The sequence below is a fragment of the Trachurus trachurus genome (genome assembly GCF_905171665.1).
Source record: "Trachurus trachurus genome assembly, chromosome: 17".
NCBI classification, from domain to species: domain Eukaryota; kingdom Metazoa; phylum Chordata; class Actinopteri; order Carangiformes; family Carangidae; genus Trachurus; species Trachurus trachurus.
In genome coordinates this window covers 4382488-4407008 of record NC_139900.1, presented here as the reverse complement: position 1 = coordinate 4407008, position 24521 = coordinate 4382488, and the positions used below count along the sequence as shown (strand labels likewise).

Below are 24521 nucleotides of genomic sequence, written 5' to 3'. Positions count from 1 at the left end.
AAAGCAGGAAGCAGTGTAGTAACGTGTAGGAGTGAACCTGCTGCTGCTGCTGCTGCTGTTTACCTACAGGTATGTGTGTGTGTGTGTGTCTGTCCGCCGCTGCGTGCCTCAAACGCCTCACTGACATGTGTTTGTGTGTGTGTCAGTGTGTGTCAAGCATGTGTATGTGTGTACTAAGTGTGTGTCCTCGCCGTGAACCCACTGCAGTGTCCGCCGGACTTCTCCTTCTTGTTGTTATTATAACCGGAGCTGTTAGCTGCTGTGGCTAATTCCCACACACACACATAGGCTACACATACACACACACACACTGACACACAAAGTGGTTTACGGACTGGCAGCTTTCCTTTAGCCCGCCGCCCGGTACCGAGGGCTCGTGCCACAGCGTTTTAAATGTGTCTCGTGCCCAGTGTCTCGTGCTGCTGCTGCTGCTGCTGACGGACAGGTGTTTGTGTCGTCACAGAGAGACGTCACACCGCGGCCAGGTGAAGAGAGGAGAGGAGAGGAGAGGCGGCTACATGGAGGAGAACTACTAACTACCTGACCCCCCAGAACAGGACCTACTACCGGTACACTACCTACCAGGATGCCAGCCGGTAAGACCAGTGTGTGTGTGTGTCCGTGTCCGTGTGTGTTGACAGCAACACTACTGCATCACAAAGTGTGTAAAAATGTTCATGTCTCGGTTTTAAAGGCTAATTATTAGTCGAGGATTTGAAGTTGAGGGGAAAAATAAATAAAGAAGTGCTGTGGTGCGTTCAAGGTCGCTGCCTGAGCGTGGGGATTTGGAGAGCTTTGTTTTGGTTTCTGCTGCACCAACCTGTGGAGTTTTGTCTCTTCTCTTTACTGTTTTCTCTAAAGTAGCCTACACAGTAAACTGCAACTATAGATTTATTGATTAGCTGATTAATTACTAGTTTTTATTGATTATATTGATTATACAACTATTAAAAGTTACAGAAACCCGAATTGTAACTTCTTAAATATCTTTATCCGTCCCATCAGTAGTTCAAACTTTCAATATTTTCAATCTACAGTCATTTAGAATGAACAAAACAAGAAAATAACTCATGAATTTATTAATTGACTAAACAAAACAATCAAAACACCAACACAAAATCACAAATCTTGACTGAAAAGCAGCAAAAATGAGTATAAACTTATATCATCTGCTCTTCTTTCACATGTTATTAATTAACAAAGCAAATAATTCAATAAAAGTAGCTGCAGGTCGACTCAGCCACTCCTATGGATTCAATTCCCTATGCCAAAATAATTTGATTCACAATCGACTTGATTAACAATTTCATTGACTTTAATCATTTTTATATTAGATTATTTTAATTTGTTTTGATTCATTTCGTCCAATCAGTTCAGTCCTGACTCGTTTTTAGAGATCCCTGTTCCTCCTTTCTTGTCAAATCTTTTCTGGATGGATCAAGCAGGAACGCTGAATACTTAGTGGTTTGTTATGTGATAAAACAATCAACAGGTTTATGATCAATAAAAACCTCTGATAGGCTCCTGCTGCTGAAGTTATAAAACGCCGTGTTGTGTTGTGTTGTGTTCACTGTCGGCTGCTGCTTTTTGTGCGCGTTGAAATCGCTGCAGGAATTCCACAGATGCTTCTGTGTGAGCTGGAGAGAGACGCTTTTGTGTTGCATGAATGAAACAACAAGGTCAGTGCTGCGTTCACTGACGCACACTCTGCACACACACACATATACACACACACAGCTACACACACACAGCTACACACACACAGTGCACAGGCCAGGTGATGTTCACTCACGTTGCCGTGGTGACAGGAAGTGACAGGACCAGCAGGAGGAGTTGTGAACGCTAACAGGCTAACGATGCAGCGCTGGGTTTTATTTATTTTTTTATTTTTTTTACAGCTTCTTGTTATCAAAAAAACTTTATTGACATCACCTTGTATCTTTGTCCTTCACGCTGTGCAGCCAAGCAGCGCTGCTCCCCCCCCTTCCTCCCCCTCCTCTTCCTTGTATTACAGAAGCAATAGCGATATATATAAAAAGTTACATGTCTCTGGACCTTGAAGAATACAGGAATTTCCACGTCACATTAAACGCATCCATCCAACGTCAGTTTTTCTGCAGATTTACAGGAGAGGGAGAGGAGAGGAGAGAGACAGGTGCTGCGTTCAAGGTCGCCTGCAGAGAGTGTGTTCATCTTGTGCCTTTAAATACTCAGATAAACCCGTTGACTTGTTGACCTTCGTTTTTAATCCCTCCTCCCGGTACACTGCGCCGCCGCCGCCGCCGCCGCCGCCGTCTGTTGGGCTCCGTGCCTTGGTTTGGAGTTTGTGTTTGTGCAGAGTAGACGGGAAATACAGGTGCATCTCTTAAATTAAATTATAATATCATGTAAAAGTCTATAGAGCTGCAACAATTAATGGATTCATCGAACAATAATCGATTATTAAATTAATCATCAACTATTTTGATAATCGGTTTGAGTCGTTTTTTGAGAAAAAAAAGTCCAAATTCTCTGATTTCAGCTTCTTAAATGTGAATATTTCTGGTTTCTTTGTTTCTTTGTGACAATAAACTGAGTCTCTCATTTGAGGACGATGTCATCTGGTGGTTTGGGAAACACTGATTGATATTTTTTTTAACATTTTATTGACCAAACAACTAAAAATTTAAATAATCAACAGATTAATCGATAATGATAATAATCATTAGTTGCAGCCCTAAAAGTCACATTTCCATTTCCATATAAAAATAGTTTTTTTTTTTTATTGGTTTTTTGTAATTTTTTTTTTTTTTTTTTTTGAGATACTGAATTTTAGGTCTTCATTAAATGTGAAGCCATAACCATTACAGTTAATGGAAATTAAATAAAGACACGAAAAGTTTCATTCTGTGTGTAATGGATCCATCTAATGTATATAATTCCACTTTTTGAATTCAATTACTGACATAAATAGACTTTTACATGATATTCTAATGTATTGAGATGCAGCTGTACATCAGTGATGAACTGGATGAACTCTGCAGACAAACAGGTCACTGTATCAGGCCTCTCCCTGTGATTTGCATTAGATTTGAGTTTTGTTCTCGTTCTGATGTGTTTGTTCGTGCTCACTTTGCACACAGACTCTATGAGAGAGACAGAGAGATAGAGCAGCAGCAGTGTGAACCTCCAGGAAAAAGACTTTCCAAATATACCTCAGGAGACATGTGAGCTGTGTCTTGTGTCTGCCCGGGAGGAAATGCAGAAGTTAACTCATCGTCATCGTCATCGGCTGCAGAGAGATCCACTTCAAATGCACATGGAGGAGAGGAGGGTTAGAGACACAGAGGAGGAGAGAGCAGATTTAAACTTCATTAATTTATCTCTCAATTATCCATTTATATTTTTTTTTTTCCAGTTTTTATTATATGCATTTATTTAAATCTACATCTATATGTTAATTAGGTGGGCGGGGCTTCCTCAGGCTGAAGCTGGATTGGTTTGCTTACAGTATGGCTTTTATGAAGGTGTCGTCTCAATAACACCTAAAGAGGAAGTTCATTTAGATTCGAGGATGAACTGATGAGATTTTCGGTGCTTTAAAGGTCAAAGGTCAAAGGTCAAGTTCTCTAGTCCTAGTTCTTATCTCTGTTTTGGACGCTTTTTCTCTTCCTACAGTTTCAGAGTACATTTTGCATTTGTTTCCAACGAAGCCGGTGAGAAATCAATCCATGGAGCGGTGGATAACAGTTGTTTTAGAGGGAAATACAGAGACTGCTTGCTGAAAAACTGTCCCTGAAGGCAACGCGCATCAGCTGTTTTGCATGAATTTCCTCTAAAACAACTCTGTGTGGTAACGTTGTGTTATTATCTCATAGTGTGGTGAATGTGCAGGTCACAACTTGTCCACCAGAGCGTTTTGGAGTTGTTGGATTGTGTATTTGATGAGATTGATGAGGGAAACCAAGAAATCCCATAATGAGCCTCCGTAGCGTAGCTCTGAGCAGCTCACGGCTCTGCTCCGCCGTTCTAAAAACAGCTTGCACCGACAATTAAAGGTAACGAACCTACTGCTATGACTATAGGGATTATGGCAATGGGCCAATTTGCCAAAAATGTTGAACTATCCCTTTAACACGATGCAACATGAGAAGCTTCATCATCACGATACAGCGTTTTCTACCTCTGCTGCCACCGCCGTCGTCTTTGTCCTGACTTTAACCCTCCTACTCTTGTCTTCACGCTCAGTGTAGCGTAGCGTAAATAAGCAGCAGCTTTCAGAAGGTGTGTGTGTGTGTGTGTGTGTGTGTGTGTGTGTGTGTGTGTGTGTGTGTGTGTGTGTGTGTGTGCTGTCATGTCTGACAGTGTTTCTATTTTAAGAAGCTTGGACTTTGGGCGCCCTCTCCCTCTCCTCCAGCAGCTGCTCTGGCAGGTAACCAGCTGCTGCTCACTGCACCAGTGGTTCCTCCAGGAAGCCCAGTTGGCTGCTGCTGCTGTGGTGGTGGTGACAGCTCACTGGGACGATAATCAATAAATCAATTAATCGCACGATAAATGAAAATTAACTTGATAATTTTCCCGGCCTCGATATATTGTCATGTGCGCACATATTTGTTTGCTTCATTTCTGGCCTCCAAACATGCTGCATGACAAGAGGCTTCACTCTGTGCATCGGTCTCAGCACCTGGGCCGTTTGTTCCACAGCAGAATGAACGGAGTGAACCCTCTCGTCAGTCATCCAGGATCTTTGTTTCCCAGAATGCATTTCGTGGCAACCGGCAGCGGTAGTGGTAAAGCTAAATCTAAGCAGCTAAAAGCTGTTTTAAGTCTCGCTGCAGCGCTGTTAAAGCAGAAGTAAGCGATCCGGTGGTTTTGGCTAACTTCTTGTCAGCCGATGGAGTTAGCAGTCCCCGCCCTCGTCCCTACGTCACCACATTCACGCGCATCCCTTGGCTGCACACACAGAGAGGACCGCCCCTTTATGCCGTTCTCTCTCCTCATTGGATAAAGGTTGTAGGATACAAGGAAAGTTTTCTCCTCGACTCAGAGCAGAGCAGAGTGACTGACAGACCCGTGTTTCAGACCAAACGCTCTATGTAAGTGATTGCTGTCGGAAGATACAACTATTACGACTTATATTAACACAAACATTCCGCTTACTGCTTTAACCTGTTCACGCAGGCCCCCTAGTGGTTGGGACGCCGGCGTCCCAAATCAATAACACATGAACGGCGTCCTTAATATAACGGAAAGTAGGCATGCTGTAATGAAAACTCCACCACAGACCTTTTAAGGACACTTTCGGCAACAAGTAGAAAAAAAAATGAAGTTTCTAAGTGCTACGGTTTTTTCACAGTCACTGAAAATGTCTCAAACAATATCAGACTACGGCAGCCCACAAGTGACGTCACGTCAACAACGAAGGTGATTTAAACATATATGTACCATCTGTACACCTCTTCTTTCACCACCAAAAAATCATAAACTGTCATATAAACAAAAGCAAAACTCAAAAATGCAGTTTTTACCCCATTAAAGGTTTAAACAAGCCTGCTCACTGAACACACACAAACCCGGAAGTCATTTTCGAGTGCCGAAAAAGACGGACATTTGTCAGTCACAAACCCACTAAAACACTGAATAAAATTACAAGCTTACCCTCTTTTTCAAGCTGAAGATGTGCTCGACAAAACAGGCATGGGCGATTTAATCCATCGTGACCAGATAATCCATTAATGGTTACGTTTACCCGCAGTGCTAATGCTATGAGCTATTATCCGTCAGACTGCGCACCCGCTTTGCGCATCTCTCGTCGCCTGTCAATCAAAGTCACGGGGGTGAAAACTTTTTGGTCCAATAGCAGAGACTCTAAGGTGGGACCTGATGTATAATGATCCCTGATTGGGCAAAGCTTAAGCCTGCACCAAGCTGGTTCATGTGGTTCCCTCTCCCCCTAGTGTCAACATGTAAGCAATACAAGTCTCCACAAAAAGTGTGTTTTTACTGCCCCAAGTTTAATTAAAATAATAATAAAAGACAAAATGAACTATTTCAAATGTCCTTGTTAATTTAAGCCATCACTGATGGTTGTGGGATGTTTACTTCTGGAGTTTTAAAGGAAAATAACAATATAATACAGGCGAAAATAGGTAAATTCATGTTTGGATGGGTTTTGGACACTAAATATTCATCCCCATTAATTAAATTTTCAAATGGCATTTTGCTTATGTAACTGGTGTTCCTAAAACCCATCAAGTGTGTGATTGGCCCCAATAGGTTATCTGTTGGAAAAAAAAAAAATCTCACTAAAATCTTGCAGTGTGCATTTTAGCCAAATTGGACAATTTTGGACAGGTTTTGCACACTGTACATCGCCAAGGGACACTGTTTGGAAAAACTCTATAGTGCCTCAGTAGTTTTACCTATCAACCTAACATTTGGTACATATGTGGACAGGGAGTGTGTGAACCATATATGTAACATTCAACCTGTTTTATAATTAGGATTTTGATATATCACCTTTTCACCAAAAATTTCAAACTCGTTTTTTTTTTTTTCAAAAGAAAATAGTAATTTCAGAAGCCCTTTTTTTTATGGAATGACTCAATACAATATTTTATACATATAGATGTAAAGGGACAAAGGTTGTCTTTCATTTAAGCCATAAACCATAGTTGTGGGATTAGTACTTCTGTGGCTATTAAGCTTTAATTGCAGTGATACAAAAACAGGCGGAAATTGCCAAAAATGGCCTCTGCATGAAGAGGTTAATGTGTCATTTTAAAAAAAAGTTTTAACATGTTTTCATGCGAGAAAGTCACAGTTTAGATCCCCAGTCTGTGGTCAGTTTATCCAGATGACGCCTGTTAGGAGGTTTCCTCTGACGTTTTTGTGCAGAACCACTGTGGGAGCAACGGGGGCTTCCCACAGGCTGCAGCCAGGGAGCTGAGCTCATGGGCCGGGCCAACCTCCATCATCATCCGATCCGGAGGAAACGAGCCGAGTAACTTACCCGCAGGTTTTTATAGGTTTACCACCGACTATAGTTAAATACTTTTCGGGAGATAAATGCTGGTCTCATTGATGGAATCTAACAACTGTGGCAGTCAAATTACCGGTAGTTCGTTTGAATAAAAAGCTTCAGGTATTGGACAGAAGCTGCGCTGCAATGTTTAACCTATTATTTTTTGTTTGTTTAATTTATTTTAGAGGATATTATATAAGTTCTTGGCATTGCAATTACAATGGTAAAAAAAATACTCATGAGAAATAAAAGTTTATAGCATTATTATGAAATATTATTATTACATTAGTGGTTAATTTGTTCTCAAAAAATGTGACGACAATATCTAGGGCTGGGACAATATGCTTTTCTCCCGATTCGATTCTTCTACGATTCTTTGGATGGTGATTCGATTTAAATTGCGATTCTACAATATTGCAGATTCTCTCGATTTTTAGTCTTTAGCATTTTTAACATTTATCTGCACACAAATACTGTAGAAGCCTATAAATTCTCTCCATTATAAAGTGAACTTAAACCCTTTTCAAAACCTGTACTCTCTGTATGTAAAAAGGCTAACAAATGCACATTGCACATTTTTTCAAAAAATTCTACAAAAAAAATCTAATTTTTTTTTTTTTAAATCGATTAAAAAAAAAACGATTTAAAAATCGTCAAAAAGGATATCGCGATATTTATGTGAATCAAGTTTTTCTCCCACCCCTAATAATATCGTTTATCGATGAGAATTTATGGGACAATATATGGTCCAGCAAAATGTGTTTATCGTCACAGGCCTAGCTCACGTGAAGCAGAAACATCCCAGTGTGGACGGAGACCGGTGGTGGTGGTGTTGATGTTGTTGTCGTTGGAGACGATGCTTGGAGCTGCTGATGTGTCGCCATGTTGGCTCTGGGCTGCAGGCGAGGCGGCGTCTGCAGCCTTAAGGCCTCGTGTGTTTGCTCTGTAATTAGTCCCAGTGGTAAACTGCTGATTACATTAGCGGTAATGTGACGCCTTCAACATCGATCCCTGATGGGGCCACTGTCTGTGTGTCTGTGTGTGTGTGTGATGATGTGAGGGACAAACACTGTTTCCAATCAGCTTGGAAAAAGAAAAAAGGAACTGTGTGTGGTTGTGGTTGAGTCTGTGTCTCCATTCAGCCCGTCTGCAGGAATCAGACCGACGTCCTGTCAGGAAACTGGAAGTAGCAGGTGAATTAGCGCGCTGTGTTCGCTGCTGACGGTTAAAGAGGACGCTGCCGGAGCTGCAGCACTCGGCTGAAGAGTTGCATCGTGACAGTCAGTCAGTAGCTGTGTTGTCAGTGTTCATAATGACAACGGCCTCAAAGCTGCAGGTCTGTTGTTATTATTAATAATACACAGTGACTCTGCACATCAAGTCAAAACAATGTCATGTTTCAGTCATCTTTAATTCTGATGCTTTTTATAGGAAATGTAGTTTTAATATCTAATAGAATATAAAGGTAGATGTTTGTCTTAAAGCTCCTTCAGAATAAAGGTAGACGTTTGTGTTGAAGCTCCTTCAGAATAAAAGTAGATGTTTATATTAAAGCTCCTTCAGAATAAAGGTAGATGTTTGTGTTAAAGCTCCTTCAGAATAAAGGTAGATGTTTGTATTAAAGCTCCTTCAGAATAAAGGTAGATGTTTGTGTTAAAGCTCCTTCAGAATAAAGGTAGATGTTTAAAGTTCCTTCAGAATAAAGGTAGATGTTTGTATTAAAGCTCCTTCAGAATAAAAGTAGACGTTTGTGTTAAAGCTCCTTCACAATAAAGGTAGATGTTTGTGTTAAAGCTCCTTCAGAATAAAGGTAGATGTATATTATGGGCTGGCTCGGTGCAGCAGCAGCAGCAGAGTGAGTGACGGCAGCGACGGTGGGTTTGTCCTACATAATGACTTAATTGAGGTGGTTAACACTTTGAGGATAATGAGAGCCTCTAGACCACAACACACCCAGGAGTGAGAGCTACGCACACACACACACTCTCTCTCTCTCTCACTCACACACACACACACACACACACACACACACACACACACACACACACACACACACACACACACACACACAAAGAGGAAATCGATTATTAATAGCAGCTCTCAGTCAGGTTCGGTCTCTGTGACTCAGACACTTCACACAGTCACAATTAAACAGCTGCAAGTGGACGACATACGTTCATTTGATTTGACACACACACACACACACACACACACAGACACACACACACAGACACACACACACACACACACACACACACACACACACACACACACACACACACACACACACACACACACACACACACACACACATTCACACACACATCCACAGTGTCAGTGAACACAACACGGAGCAGATTTATCTCTGAGCGTGTTAAACCTGGTATCGTCACGTTTCTCTGCTGTAACTTTTCGTTTTTTTTGTTTCCGAGATCAGGGGAAGGAAATTTGAACATCCACATTTCCATGACAACCAGTGAAGACAGTGTGATATGATCAAAAGCTTCAGTTTCTGTGTGTGTGACTGTGTGTGTGTGTGTGTGTGTGTGTGTGTGTGTGTGATATAGAACTGGTTACTGAAGGGTGGGTGGTACAGGAGAAGAGAGAGAGATTTAGATGATGTCATATAATAATTTAATGATGTATATGTGTTTTTTTTAGAAGCTACTAGTGATGTAAAGGCTTTAATATTTCACAATTCTGTCTTTTATTTTGAAGGGCTGATCCATGAGAAGACCTAAAAACCATCTCAGTGTAGTTTTCCATCTCTACCGTACTGCCATACTGCGTTAGTATGTAGCTGCTGTAGCGTTGTTATTTATACATCACTTTATGAAGTTTTAATATTTAGTTTAGATCCCAAAATGTGGTCAGTTTATCCAAATCCAAATCCTGTTTGGAAGTTTGCTCCACTGTTTTCAGAGAAGTGAAGCTCCACCTGTGGGAACAGCGACCGGGACCAGCAGCCCGTCCCCCAGGGTGTTAAATTAACTTTGGCAAAACATATTTTTCACCGGCCAAATGAAAACATTGTGCCTTGTTTGACTAATAATAATCGCCTTAGGTTTTTAGTATAAAAATCCAACTTAAAGGGACAACGAGGAGTTTCTCCATCGGCAGAACGAAAAATTCCGCGACAATAAAAAAGTCTCACGTTACCACTTGTTAATGGCCCATTTTCGATAAATATACTGTTTTGTCTCTATGGTTATTTTGTTATTATTAGTGGTGGTGGAGATGCTGGGCGAGCCGACCAGCGTTTCTTTACTTTCGGTTTTGTGGCGAGTCATGAGAATAACGCCGCCGAATCGCCGTTTATGGTGGGAACTACGACGGTATGTGATCGTCTTCCAACCTCTGACTTTAATTCTTGATGAATGAAAACATGAGTCTGTCTTGCGCCGGTCAAAGAATTTCACGGTGCGGAGGCTCATAAATGTAGTGTGAAAACACTTCGCTTTTCCAAAACTCCTCATTGTCCCTTTAAGCAACATTGAAAACGCTGCACATCCTGGCAGCTGAGAGTGGAGGAATATGTAGTTTTTATGGACGTTTTTGTGTCGGGCCCTATTACTCTCATATAAAGTTTTCGTTGGCTGTTTTCACATTACACATATTGTATGAAAAGGATTGTAGACTGTCACATGGTTTTCTGTTACGTTTACGTTCTTTGTTACAACTCACCATAATATAGGATCACAATAATAATGTCAGTCATCTGGGGGTGATGCTCCGTCTGTCATCTCAGGTCCAGTCTACTCTGTCATCTCGTTTTGCTGCTGACGCTGCAGAACAAACATAATATGTTTGTAATGGAAGTAGGTTTTCCGTGCTTTTGTGGCGATCTCAGGATATTCTGCTTAAATCCAGAACGCAGGGAGATAAGTTTTCTGTGAAGTGATGAAGCGGCAGAGAGCCGCCGGTCCCACACACACATTGCGGAGCTTGGAGCATGTGAATCACCTGTTGCAATGAACCCGTAATTTAAACAGGACTCGTGGTTTTTCTTTTAGAACAGCTTTCTTCTTGTTGGCAGGCGTCGGGTCTTCTGTCGTCTCATTATTGAGTTTTTCCCGGCCCGGCGACGTGTGTTTTTCACTCTTTTACGCTTGTGGACCTGCCTGTCAATTGCACAGTGCTGGGAAGATGCAGGAACAGAAGTGGCAAAATTTCCCAAATAAATCGACCGGAAGTGTGAAATAGACAAAACAAACGATTTTTATATTTTTTCAATCTCTTTCTGCGGCCCCGGGGGTTGGGATCACTGGGATACAGTACACAATGTAGACTGGTCAGATACATACTAGAGATATTTTCGGAATCAGTACGACATCCAGGAATTGTTTGCATACTACAGATTTAGCTTTTGTTTGCATACTGTTTACTACTACATACTGCATCTTGGCCCAATCAGTCCGTACTAGCAGTAGCCTATAGTATATAGTAGTATGGAGGTTTTGAACACAGCCTGTGTCACACCTGTACAAGCTGCTGGATAAGCTCTACGTTTCCACAGTGGTGTAGCAACTGTGTCTAAAAGGATGTGCACCACCTGCAGTGATGCTCCTGTGTCTATGTGTGTATTTGTGTGTGTGTGTGTTCACATCTTCAAAGTTGTGTCCGATGAGAATCCGGTCTGTGGTCGTGGTCCCGGTTGGAGCCGAGGGAGCGTTCGGGATGCAGGAGGAATCAAAGTCGATCAAACCCAGCGGGGCCTGCGCTGGTTTGATGCTCCGCCGGCTAATTGTGTGTGTGTGATCGTGTGATTGTGTGTGTGTGTGTGTGTGTGGTCGGCTCCTGTGCTCTTATAGGACGGTTCCTCCCTCAGTTGTTGGCTGTGATTTGTATGTGTTGTGGAAGACGGTTTGTTCTGCAAAGGAGGATTTGGCCTAAATATAACTTCAAAGGAGACGCGCCTCCCTCTGTTTCCTCCGCCGGTTGCGTCTTTGCAGAGAGGGGAAGCTTTTATCTTTGTCTGCTTGTTGTGCGACGCTACGCTCGCTTGCTCCTCTGCACTTTCTGAAGGATTTTAGCTGTTTTTTTTATTTTATTTTATTTTATTATTATTTTTTTACCCCTGCCCTGTTTTGTACTCTTGATGTTTGCGTGTTGCGTCTCTATCGACAGCAGGCAGGTGTAGGCAGCAGAGACACCGGCAGCATGTGAAACAGATCAGCAGCAGCAGCAATAAATAAAGAGCTTTATACCTCCAAACTGAAACGTTACAGCGCCTCCGTGAGCTGATTAACCTCCCAGTGCTTGTATGGAAATGATTTTGGTCTTGGATCAGAGGAAATGAATATAAATGAGGACTGGTGCTTGTTTGTTTTTGTTTTTTTTTCTGGTGAAATAAATGAGGCTTTTAGGAATAACACGCACATGTCAGTCATGTACAAGCAGCAACAGCAGCAGCTGTTGTTGTAAATATGGAGGTTTTTAAAATGCAGTGAAACACCTCTGACACTTGAACGTTACCTTTCTTGTACATGTTGTAAATCAGGGCTGGGCGGTCACGGTATAGATCAAATCCCTTCACGGTAACGGTATATATCGCGGTATAAATTAAAGTGTAAAAATGATAATGGATGTGTTTCTGAATGGGTTTTGAAGTCCTTTAGAAAAGCTAAATTGATTAAGAAAAAAAAACAATAATGTAATTTTTAGAGCGTTTATTGTGCAGAAAGCAGATCTCAAAGCTCAAAATTAAAACCAGCACTCAATGGTGCAAATAGTACAAACAAACACACATAACAATGCCATAAATGTTTTTTATTAGACGATAGGATGGCAGAGCGCAAATCTCCACCGTGGGCCAAATTTATATAATTTCTACCGTTTACCGCATATTAAGTTTAAGATAAAGTTTATTTATTTAAAATAGGGACAATACATATTAATGGACATATACATGTTAATATGCAAGATTATAGCCAACGGCTAATTTCCATCTTTAGTCCCTTCGGCAGGTTGAGGTTAACATAAGATTAATAAGACAACAGTGACAACAAGTAGAACAATTAGTCTCAATGGCCAGTATGAGCAGGAGTAATTACAGAGAGGCCAAGGGTCAGGGGACTATACGTATTTAGCTAGTGTTTAAAATGCTAAAATTAGATATCAAAAGGCTGATTAAAGTGCAGAGTGCTATAGTGTGAAAGTGTTAGGTGCATAATTATATTGCAGGTTGCCCGATTGCATAGTACATATAAAGTGCTATTTTAAATGCACAATACTCAATGCATATTACATTACCCATTTTAAGAATATAAAGTGCGTCTTGCCTTGCACGTAGCCCTAGTACCTGAGATATACCACGTTGCCCTATTGTAAATAAAGATGGACGTCACCTTAACTTTTTTGATCACCAGCCAAGAGATTTTCCACTAGCCAAATTATTTTCCAGTGAAAATAAGAGAGATTCTTTACGTTTGTAAAACAAAACTGTGTTTCCCACTCTTCATGAAAATAGCATGTTTTTAGCCTCTATCATACTGACAACTGGAATAATTACTTTCAGGTGTTGCCCCTCCTCTATTAAATATGAAAGGAGGCTGAAAATCACAGAACATGTCTGATCTGATGATACAAGTCCTAAAACACATTCTCCATCTGGGGGCGGAGCTCTGTGGGAAACAGCTGGACAGGTTGATCTTAATCCCACATAGCGATTCAAACATATTTTCGACATAAATGTAGCCTACAATCGTTTCTGTCTCAACTTTACAGCGAAAAATTGAAGTTATCGTGCATCCCAAAGAGGCCACGCCCCCAATTTCTACATAACTTAAACCCTCAATACAATGTAAACAGTGAATAATAGACGGAGCAGCTCTTTGACATGTTGAATATCCTCAGTCAGCCGGTTCATACACTCACTGTCACATCTGAAATATAAAAACCAGCTCTCTTCTCCGTCTCTAGAGCTTTTTTTTTTATCATCTGAGACTTTTAAGCTCCAGCCTTTTTACCTTGGAAACGGCGGCGGTCGACAAAACGCTCTCACTAACCAACTCTGCTGGAGCTTTTGATCTGATCCCACAGTCTTCATTAGCAGATGAGGAGTGAGGCCTCCTGTTGCCATGGCGCCGTCGATGGCCACACATTCATTTTGTGAGCACTTTTTTTCTTTTTAAGGACTTCTCGTTCGTCCACGTTCACTCGGAGCATAAAACGCTGTGAGTGAAGTGAAGCGTCGCTGCAGGGAACAGATGTACAGTAGTTTGTATCGACTGTATCTGCTGTTGTTAGTTACCTGCTCGTCCTTGTTCCTCTCTGCTGCTTCATGTTTGTGTTTCCAGTCCAGACTCTCGCTGTGAGATCCCTCCGGCTCCGCAGTCTGTCCACCATGGTTTTTATTTTTTATTGTTTGTGTTTGTTTGTTTGTCAAACACACAGACCTGAGTCAGGACTGGAAGCTGCAGAGTTTTCATTTTTTTAATATGAACACACTGATAATAGAGAGAGAGACTGAGACTGTGCAGTAGAAAGTTAAAGGGAAAGTTCAACATTTTGGCAAATGGGCCCATTGCCATAATCCCTATAGTCATAGCAGTAGGTTCGTTACCTTTAATTGTCGGTGCATCTATTTTTAGAACGGCGGAGCAGAGCCGTGAGCTGCTCAGAGCTACGCTACGGAGGCTCATGGGATTTCTTGGTTTCCCTCATCAAACTCATTAAATACACAATCCAACAACTCCACAACGCTCTGGTGGACAAGTTGTGACCTGCACATTCACCACACTATGAGATAATAACACAACGTCACCAGACAGAGGCAACGTGCATCAGTGGTTTTGCATGAATTTCCCTCTAAAACAACTCTGTGTGGTAACGTTGTGTTATTATCTCATAGCGTGGTGAATGTGCAGGTCACAACTTGTCCACCAGAGCGTTGTGGAGTTGTTGGATTGTGTATTTGATGAGTTTGATGAGGGAAACCAAGAAATCCCATAATGAGCCTCCGTAGCGTAGCTCTGAGCAGCTCACGGCTCTGCTCCGCCGTTCTAAAAATAGCTTGCACCGACAATTAAAGGTAACGAACCAACTGCTATGACTATAGGGATTGTGGCAATGGGCCAATTTGACTAAATGTTGAACTGTCCCTTTAAATGTGAATATTTCTGGTTTCTTTGTCCCTTTATGACAATAAACTGAGTCTCTCTTTGGTTTGTGGACAAAACAAGACATTTGAGGACGTCGTCTTGTGGTTTGGGAAACACTGTTTGACATTTTCTACATTTTTCAACATTTTACTGACCAAACAACTAATCGATTTATTATTTAAATAATTGACAGATTAATCGATAATGAAAATAATCGTTAGTTGCAGCCCTGTTCATCAGACTGGAGCTGCTAATGGCCGATTTTAGGGATGCACAATAACATTCGGTGCAGATAATTATCGGTCAAAATACAGATTAGTCTGATTATTACAGTGTTATAATGAGCCAACATTGCCTTGATTTGGTTTTTTTTCCCCCTGAATGTTACAGTCGGTATCGATGAATACGTTTTTTTTTTTACTCTGCTTTAATCGTTGCCGTGGAAACGACGACGTAATGTAAGGAAACACAAACATGAAGTCAGAGGCGTTTGTGCTTTTGACCGGTGAGTTTGAGCTCAGACCGACTCTAAAATTAGAGTCTGAGCCGTCTGACTAGTGTGATGGTATCTGCTGCAGCCATCTGTCACACACACACACACACACACACACACACACACACACACACACACACACACACTGGTACTCCTATCCTTGTGCAGACCTTCCCTGCTTTAAAACTGCTCTCCGCTCTTGAACCTTAAAACCGACTCTGACCTTCGCTGAGCGGCCGAGTGTTGAACCTCAGGCGGCTCTGACAGGAAGTGGCCTCGCTTTTCAAAATAAATTGTTTTTTTACATAAAAAAATAAAATAATAAATCACAGACATTTTTTGTGAATCGAGGCTCGTTCTGATTGGTTCAGATGAGTCAGAGTGGGATTTATCTCCTGTAAACACTGTGATTAAGGTGTTTTTTAAGGATGTATTTAGATTGTTTTTGCACATTTTATTATCCTGAGGGAAGTGGCCTCGCTTTTCAAAATAAATGCACACAATCAAACACAACATGTTTCCATATTTACACGTCGGTTGGTATCGACTTTTTTCAAACCCTCATCTCAGTTTCATCAAATATCGACTTTTTTTTTTACATAAATAGTATAGTTATATAATACTATAATATAGTTAAAATTATAGGGGTAGGATTAGATAAGTTTATACTTCTTCCTACTCCTTTTCGCTCATGTAAACTGCGTTGCTTATGAGATGTTACTTTTTTGTGTATACATTTTTGCTGTTCACTTATTTCCTTATTATATTATTATTTTATCTTATTTATTTTATTTTTTTACATTGTCGTTTACATGATTGAAATAAAGATATCAATAAAAAAAACAAAAAAAACAATCGCAGACATTTTCCAAAGTGTAGAAAAAAAACGAAAACAAACCCAGGTCCTCACAGAGATAGCACACACACACACACACACACACACACACTGTAAAATGCACACATGTCCTTGCTGAGTTACACAATCGCAGAGGCCCACACACACACACACACACACACACGCACGCACGCACACACACACACACACACATATGCTCATTTGGAAATGCTAAATTCTCTCAACAGCAGTGAGTGAATCTGCATAATTACACTCCAATCAGGATGATTAAAACACCTTCAATCCAACACACACATGTCAGCTCTGCAGCGTGCATGTGTCTGTATTTGTGTGTGTGTGTGTGTGTGTGTGTGTGTGTGCGCATGCATCCCTGTGGGGGGGGGTTGTGTGTTGGTTTGTTGGTTGATTCGGTACCGAGGCGGTTTTGGAGCGTTTCAGCCGTTTGGACTCGACTCTGCAGTTTCACCTGCAGCGAATCTGCTGCTGCTGCTGCTGCTGCTGCTGCTGCCGGAGGAGGAGAGGGGGAAACAAACACTGCAAGGTCAGAGATGAGAGTCAGTGTGTGAGAGGGGGAGGAGGGGGGAGAGAGAGAGAGAGAGAGAGAGGCTGGAAATGTACAGAGATAGAAAGAGAGAAAGAGAGAGAGAGACAGTGAGGTCCACCTGGCAGGCCGTCGTCTGCTTCGCCTCCAACAAGATGGATTCAGAGAACAACGACTCCGGTAGGGGGCTGGCTGCTTTTTAATTTGTGACTTCTCCGGTGTGTGTCTGTGTGTGTGTGTGTGACAGTGATGGAGTAAGCCGGGCTAACACACACACACACACACACACTCCCGGTCCGTGTTTTGTGTGTGAGCGAGCCTGCATGGCGGCGGCGGCCATTGATCTTCTCCCCAATCACTCCTTCCTTCCTTCTTTTTGTCCTTCCTTCGTCCCTCCCGGCCAATCAGCTGCCGGCTGCTGCTCGACGGACGCCACCGGAGGCCAATCAGGGGGAGCGAGGAGGGGAGGAGAGGGGGGGAAGGGGTGCGTCGGTTGTTTGTAGCTGCTGCTGCTGCTGTTGTTGTTTTTGTGAATCGAGGCTCGTTCTGATTGGTCCAGATGAGTCAGAGTGGGATTCGTCTCCTTGGAAGCTTCTGGTCACTTTGATCTGGTTGTAAACACTGTGATTAAGGTGTTTTTACAGATGTTTTTAGGTTGTTTTTGCACATTGGTTGTATTATGAGTGAGTGTAGAGAACAGGTTTTGCTGCAGTAAATGGTGACGACTGTTTTTGTCGTCGTTTTCTGTTGTTGTCGATCGATTACATTGATTGGTTTGATTGGCTCGTTCTAGCAGGATGTTGTTTTCTTCTGTGTTAGTCAGATGACGCTGGGCGATTAATTGAACAATGAATCAAAACTGGACATTCAGAGTCACTCTGCATCTGTAATTCTGTGTGTTTGTGATTTACACATGAACCCAAACATGGAGCCGATGGAACGACTGGAGCTGCTTCTACCAGAAGAAAAACACAGTGTTCATATTTTGTCTTTTAGTGACAATGGCGCTGAACAAAAATAAAAAAAAGTCACTGTCCCTCATCAAACTCATCAAATACACAATCCAACAACTCCACAACGCTCTGGTGGACAAGTTGTGACCTGCACATTCACCACGCTATGAGATAATAACACAGCGGCACATCTTAGTAGCTTCAAATATATTAAATATTAAAGGAGGCTGATAATCACAGGACATGTCTGTTCTGATGATACAAGTCAGCGGACACTCAAATACTTTCACGTGTATCCGATAAGCGCCCTTTTTGGTTTAGTTCCCACTTGAAATTGAATTTTGGTGCCCAAGCCTGCCTGAGTGTAGGAATACGGTTGTTCAACGACTGAGACAATGTAGTTCCTGAGCAAAGAGAAAGGGAAACTTCACTTCCTGTTTTCTCTAGGTGTGTTTTTTTAAAGCTGCAGCTCATCATTCACAAGAACAACACACAAAACAAGACCCAGCCTAAAGGGATAGTTCAACATTTTGGCAAATTAGCCCATTGCCATAATTCCTATAGTCTTAGGAGGTAGGTTAGATAATAACAGAACGTTACCAGACAGAGTTGTTTTAGAGGTAAATTCATGCAAAACCGCTGATGCGCGTTCCAGTCTCTGCATTTACCTCTAAAACGTTGTGTTATTATCTCATAGCGTGGTGAATGTGCAGGTCACAACTTGTCCACCAGAGCGTTGTGGAGTTCTGTCAGGACCACTATGTCAAAATGATATTTATTTACTTGCACAAGTTTTATTTGGCGGTATGGTACTGTTCTGGGACCCCCTGCTCTTCCACGCGCTTGCGTGGAAAGCCTGAGGCAGGAAGAGCACCTCCCTGCCCTTCACGAGCCATCATGAACGGCATAAGCAGGGAGCGCAGCAGCAAAGAAAACCCAGACAGAGCAGAGCAACCAACATGTACAATGACAGGAGGAGCTGGGGTGGAGGTGGGTTGCAAAAAAGCTGGCTGAGGAAGCAGCAGCAGCAAGGGAGGTGACGTCGGGCTAGAGCAGTTTAAATAGCGTGCTCTGAATGCAGTTCCCCAATAGGAAGCAGCCACGGGGAGTCAGCTGAGCCATCAGCTGATCTGCACAGGTGAAGACAGTTACGCTGTGCTGATTAAGAGCTTGACGTCATGGCCTGCCAGAACTAACGCTACGCTTAATTTGTTGGATTGTGTATTTGATGAGTTTGATGAGGGAAACCAAGAAATCCCATAATGAGCCTCCGTAGCGTAGCTCTGAGCAGCTCACGGCTCTGCTCCACCGTTCTAAAAACAGCTTGCACCGATAATTAAAGGTAACGAACCTACTGCTATGACTATAGGGATTATGGCAATGGGCCAATTTGCCAAAATGTTGAACTATCCCTTTAACGAAGACCTCTGTGTGTGTTTGTGTGTGTGTGTGTGTGTGTGTGTGTGTGTGTGTGTATGTGTGTGTGTGATCGTCCTTGAGCCTCAGGCTGGCAGATGTTTGATTGGCGGCGGTTCTGCAGCACCAGAGGTCGTCTGTTGTCTTTCATGCTCAATTAAGTCCTTCCTACATTACCCAAACACACACACACACACACACACACACACACACACACACACACACACACACACACGTTTGTACTACTTGTATACTTGTGAGGACCATGTCGTGTCTCAGCCTCAGATGAACTTAATCCTGATCTTTCCTCGGTTCATCTGAGGAGGTTTGAACTCTTCAGACGGTCGCCAACTCCCCACAGAGATACAAACACAACACACACACAAACACGCACACACACACACACACAGATCCTAGTACCAGTGGTGGACGAGTCATGATACATTTAATTTTAGAACAATTTTACAATAGAGGGTTTTATTATTCCACAACAGTTTGTTTTACATTTTCTTTTTTTTTTATTCCTGCCGTCTTTAAATAAAACCCCTCCCTGAGTGATAGTGAAGTGATCTATAAGTTAAAATAAGAAATGATGATTTATAGTTCTAGTTCATTCTGATTCAGAGCAGAAACACAGAAAATCTTCTTTCTTTCTTTCTTTCTTTCTTTCTTTCTTTCTTTCTTTCTTTCTTTCTTTCTTTCTTTCTTTCTTTCTTTCTTTCTTTCTCTAATCTGTTCTCTACATGTCAGGGAAACACTGTTATAAGAGCTCCACACCCACTGTTACAAAACACACCACACTCACAAAATGACACAATAGCTCGATGTAGCAATCAGCTGACTGGGCAGGGCACACACACACACACACACACACACACACACACACGGTTGTTGAATAGTGCGACTGAAACTCTTTCACCTACAAGAGCAGAAGTTTCAGGGTGTGGTGTGTAAACGTGTAAATGATGAAACATGACAAACACAAAGCTGCTACAGGACAGTAACGCTGCCAAGATGAGTCAACTAGTCACGATTACGCGACAATAAAAATCGTTGATGACTAAGTTCATAATCGCTGTCATCATTTATTTTTTGAAGCTTTGTTTTTCTCTCAAAAATGCTGCTGTACCTTCCTCTGCCTTGTCTGCCTTTCTGTCCTTGTGCAGTAGTGGTAATTGTCCTCAGCCGTGATGACCAAACGGTATCATAGCTAGCCGGCAACGGAGCTCCAAAGTTTGGGAGCATTTTACCAAAATAAAAGAGAAGAATGTGCGGTGTAAGATCTCTAAGGCAGAACTTGTCTTCCATCTGAACAAAGCTCGTTGTGGCTGATTCAGTTTCTGACGAAGAGGGTTAGACAGTCGTCTCGGTTAGCTAACTGGCTAGTTAGCTGCTAACATTAACGCTACAGTCGATATGTTGAAGAAAGTGAAAGTAAAGTCCACGACTTGGTCGGAAATTTCAAGACGATACACCGTCAGGTCCCTTTATGAAGCTCTTCAATTTTTATCAGTATTTTTTTTTTCTATAACTGGACATGTCAGGCGACCACACATGGGTTCCCAACCCCAAAGTTGAGAAACACTGGTGTAAACGGTTGTTGTCCACCGGCAGTTTCACATTTTTTGGCTGCTCCGCTATTGTGACAAGCTAAAAATGTTAAAGGCCAGAGTTGTGCCTTTATTTTTCACTATCACATTAAATAAAATGTCAGAAATGCTGCTACAAGCTGCAAAGTTCTTTAAAAGTTGAATGAACTATCATCTTAATTAAGGCAGAACTTGCCTTCATGGCGGTACGACTGCGCTGCACGAGCATCTGAAAACAGCAAATTGTGGCTGATTCAGTTTCTGATGAAGAGGGTTATACAGTCGTCTCAGTTAGCTCATTAACGCTACAATTGTTAAATTGATGAAAGTGAAAGTAAAGTCCACGACTTGGTCGGAAATTTCAAGACGATACCCCGTCAGGTCCCTTTATGAACCTCTTCAATTTTTATCAGTATTTTTTTTTTCTATAACTGGACATGTCAGGTGACCCCACATGGGTTCCCAACCCCAAAGTTGAACAACGCTGGTGTAAACAGTTGTTGTCCACCGGCAGTTTCACATTTTTCGGCTGCTCCGCCATTGCAACAAGCTAAACATTTACAGCTAATGTTAAAGGCCAGAGTTGTGCCTTAATCATTTTCACTATCACATTAAAAAATGTCGGAAATGCTGCTACAAGCTGCAAAGTTCAATTAACTATCATCTTAATTGTCTTTATTTTTAGTTAGCAGATACCTTAAACACTGGAATCCACTTGGAATGATGGTTATATCTCAGTCTCCTCCTCCTCTCTTCCTCCTGTGACCTGTGTTGTACATTAACATTTTCAGACATTTTACTGACATTTACCTTAAATCTCCAGACGTTTTGCTGACGGTGGATTTGATTCATAGGGTTTTTATCACAGGTGACTCTCGGGTAGGTCACAGCCACAGGTGGAAACCAGTGGCTCGTTCTGTCTCTGTGTGTGGAGCTCTGGGACGGTAACAGAATGAAACAACAAGTTGATTTGTTTTGGTGTGTGAGGCTGGTGGTGAAGTCTTGATCTTTCCCAGAAACTCAATTAAAAAAAACGGCTTTTTAACCCAATAGACAAAAAGTTGATGGTCATATGTTCCACATAATGTTGCTCTCTGGATTTAGTGATTATAAACGCCATGGTTTACAGGACTTTATTATTTCTTTGGTTTTGTCGTTTTTCTCAGAATTCTGTTTTATGGGAACAAGCAGTTTTCAGCTTCTTATTAAATTTGCCGTGAGAAGATGAATTTTCTGCAGATTAATAACGAGTAATAAAAGCGTTGTTGGTTGCAGTGAGGTGAATGGAGAAGTAGAGGTTGTGTGTAGTCTTCATCGGCTAAAGAAGGTGAAGTTATTTGAAGAATAAGAATATTTCTGTGTGTTTTCCCTCTGTTGGAGCTGCTCCCATGAGGTAAATGATCGGTGTCTGACTCCGTCCTAAACTGTGATTTTAAACTAAGATGTAATCACCTCACAGTGTTTGGGTGCGGTGACGCTGCGGAGCCTCGGAGCCTCAGAGCCTCAGAGCCTCAGAGCTCGGTCCCACAGCCACACACGACTTTAACCAGATGAGAGGCAGGTGTTTTAATCTCGCCTTCTTAATTATGAATATTTGAAATTACAGACTAACGGGAGAAAATGAGTGTGGGTGGAATCAGTAATGGCCGACTGCTGCTGCACACGAGTGTGTGTGTCACTGCTTTAATTACCTACGGTGTTGATTGTTCCTCACTGGTTGTATCATTACTGTTTAAACTTTCATCTATCAGAGTTTTATTTGACTTTATTTTTATTTGAGACACAGAGGAGTTTGTATTTGGTTCTAAAAGAGTCTCATATTAATGTGGAGGAATCTACGTTACCACTTGTTAACGTGTCTATTTTATAAATATATCGTTTTGTCTTTATAGTTATTTTGATATTATTATTTAGTGGTCGACTCGCCCAGCATTTCCTAGTTTCTGTTTCCCGGACGCTGCCTGGCGGGTCATGAGAATAACGCCGCCGAATCGCCGTTTATGGTCGGAACTACAACGGTATCTGATCGTCTTCCAACCTCCGACTGTTTTGGATTTCGTCCGTCTTGCGCTGGTCCAAGAATTTCAGGGTGCGTGCAGAGGCTCATGGGAAATGTAGTGTTTTTTTTTGTATGTTCATGAATATGTGAGGTCCCATTCCAAATAAACCTTTAAATAAAATAAAATACAAATAAATAGTGTGGAAACACTTCGCTTTCCAAAACTCCTTGTAATCCCTTTAAAGTTATTTATTGAGGTGAATCTTAGACAGAAATCCTGTTTTTCATAAAAGTCTTGACTGAACGTTACTCAACTAAAACTTAAAAAGTTGAAGCTATAATTCGAATTGTTACAGATTTTAATAGAGCTGGAAATCTTTTGAAACAGTGAAAATAAAGGATTTAACAGCTTCTCTCGGATGAGAAGATCCAGGTGTTGGAGGAAGAAAGTCAGACCAGCAAGAGTTTAAATATATAAACACATTAATAATAAGAAATCTGAGACTCATGCTTACGTCTTTTCAAATATCAAGTGATATCTGTCTTGTTTCCCATTACAATATGATATGTTCATAGATTTTATACTAGAACAAAAAATAAATCCCCTGGAAACTACACAAAACTCATCTCTAGTATCACTTCAACAGTTTTTGAAGAGGTTAAGGAGGTTAAAGAGGATTAAATAGAAATGTAAAAGTGAAATTGATATGGTTTTTAAAGATTAAAATCAGAATAAGAGCGCGTGAATGAGCGTTGCGGTCAGATGTTGTGATACTGTATCTGTTGAGTTTCACTCTCAGACCTCTGGAGTGAAGTCTTTTCACAGCCTGAGGTTTGATATTCTCACATTTCCCAGTGAAACGTGTGTAAACCGAGAACGCTCCCAGAATACAGAGTTCCTGGAATCAGTGATTAATTGATACGCCAGCGGCTGAACGTGATCAGTTTAATTCAGTCTCTGGCAGGTCGAGGAAGATCTGATCGCCGATAGAGATTCATTCTGTCCCGGTTAATTGGATTTGCTCTGGTGTTAAAGATACAAGACTGTGTGTGTGTTTTTAAAAAGGCTGATTCTCCACTGCTCATAAACCTCCAACGTGTCCACAACGACTCTAAAGCTTCAGTTATTGAGTCCTGTGTTGGATCAGAAACCTTCTCAGCTGCTGCTAAATTCCACCACAAACACAGCTGATTAAACTTAATAAGCTATTGATCACGTATTGATCAAGCGTGCCAGAATCCAGCCTGGCCGTGATAAAGAGCTGGAGGTTTTCCACTAAATATTGATTTCTGAATCGTTGTCTTGAGTGAAGACGCTCTCGTTTTTATGACATATGACACCTGTTATTAACTACGACTGTATTGTTTGGTCAGAATGTGTGAGTTTTTAGTCACTTTGACCAAATGTCACTTGCAGTTTGTAAATTGATCCGAGCGTAGTCGGCTGCTCCAACGGGAAATCAAAGTCCTGAAACATGTTTGTTTTTTTCATCAGATACGATTTTAGTGATAAACTCATCAGTTTTAAAACAAATATATAAAAAATATTCTGCATAGAGATGTTCACAT

At 41.6% G+C, this 24521-nt stretch overlaps 1 long non-coding RNA gene across 1 annotated transcript in view; it reads left to right on the top strand.

Annotated features, from left to right (window-relative positions):
• The first annotated feature begins 366 nt into the window (after positions 1-366).
• LOC311001075 overlaps positions 367-24521 on the top strand; it is a 58949-nt gene continuing 34794 nt past the window's right edge. The window contains exon 1 of the long non-coding RNA XR_014596128.1: positions 367-596. This is a non-coding gene — a long non-coding RNA (uncharacterized lncRNA). The remainder of the gene's footprint in view (positions 597-24521) is intronic.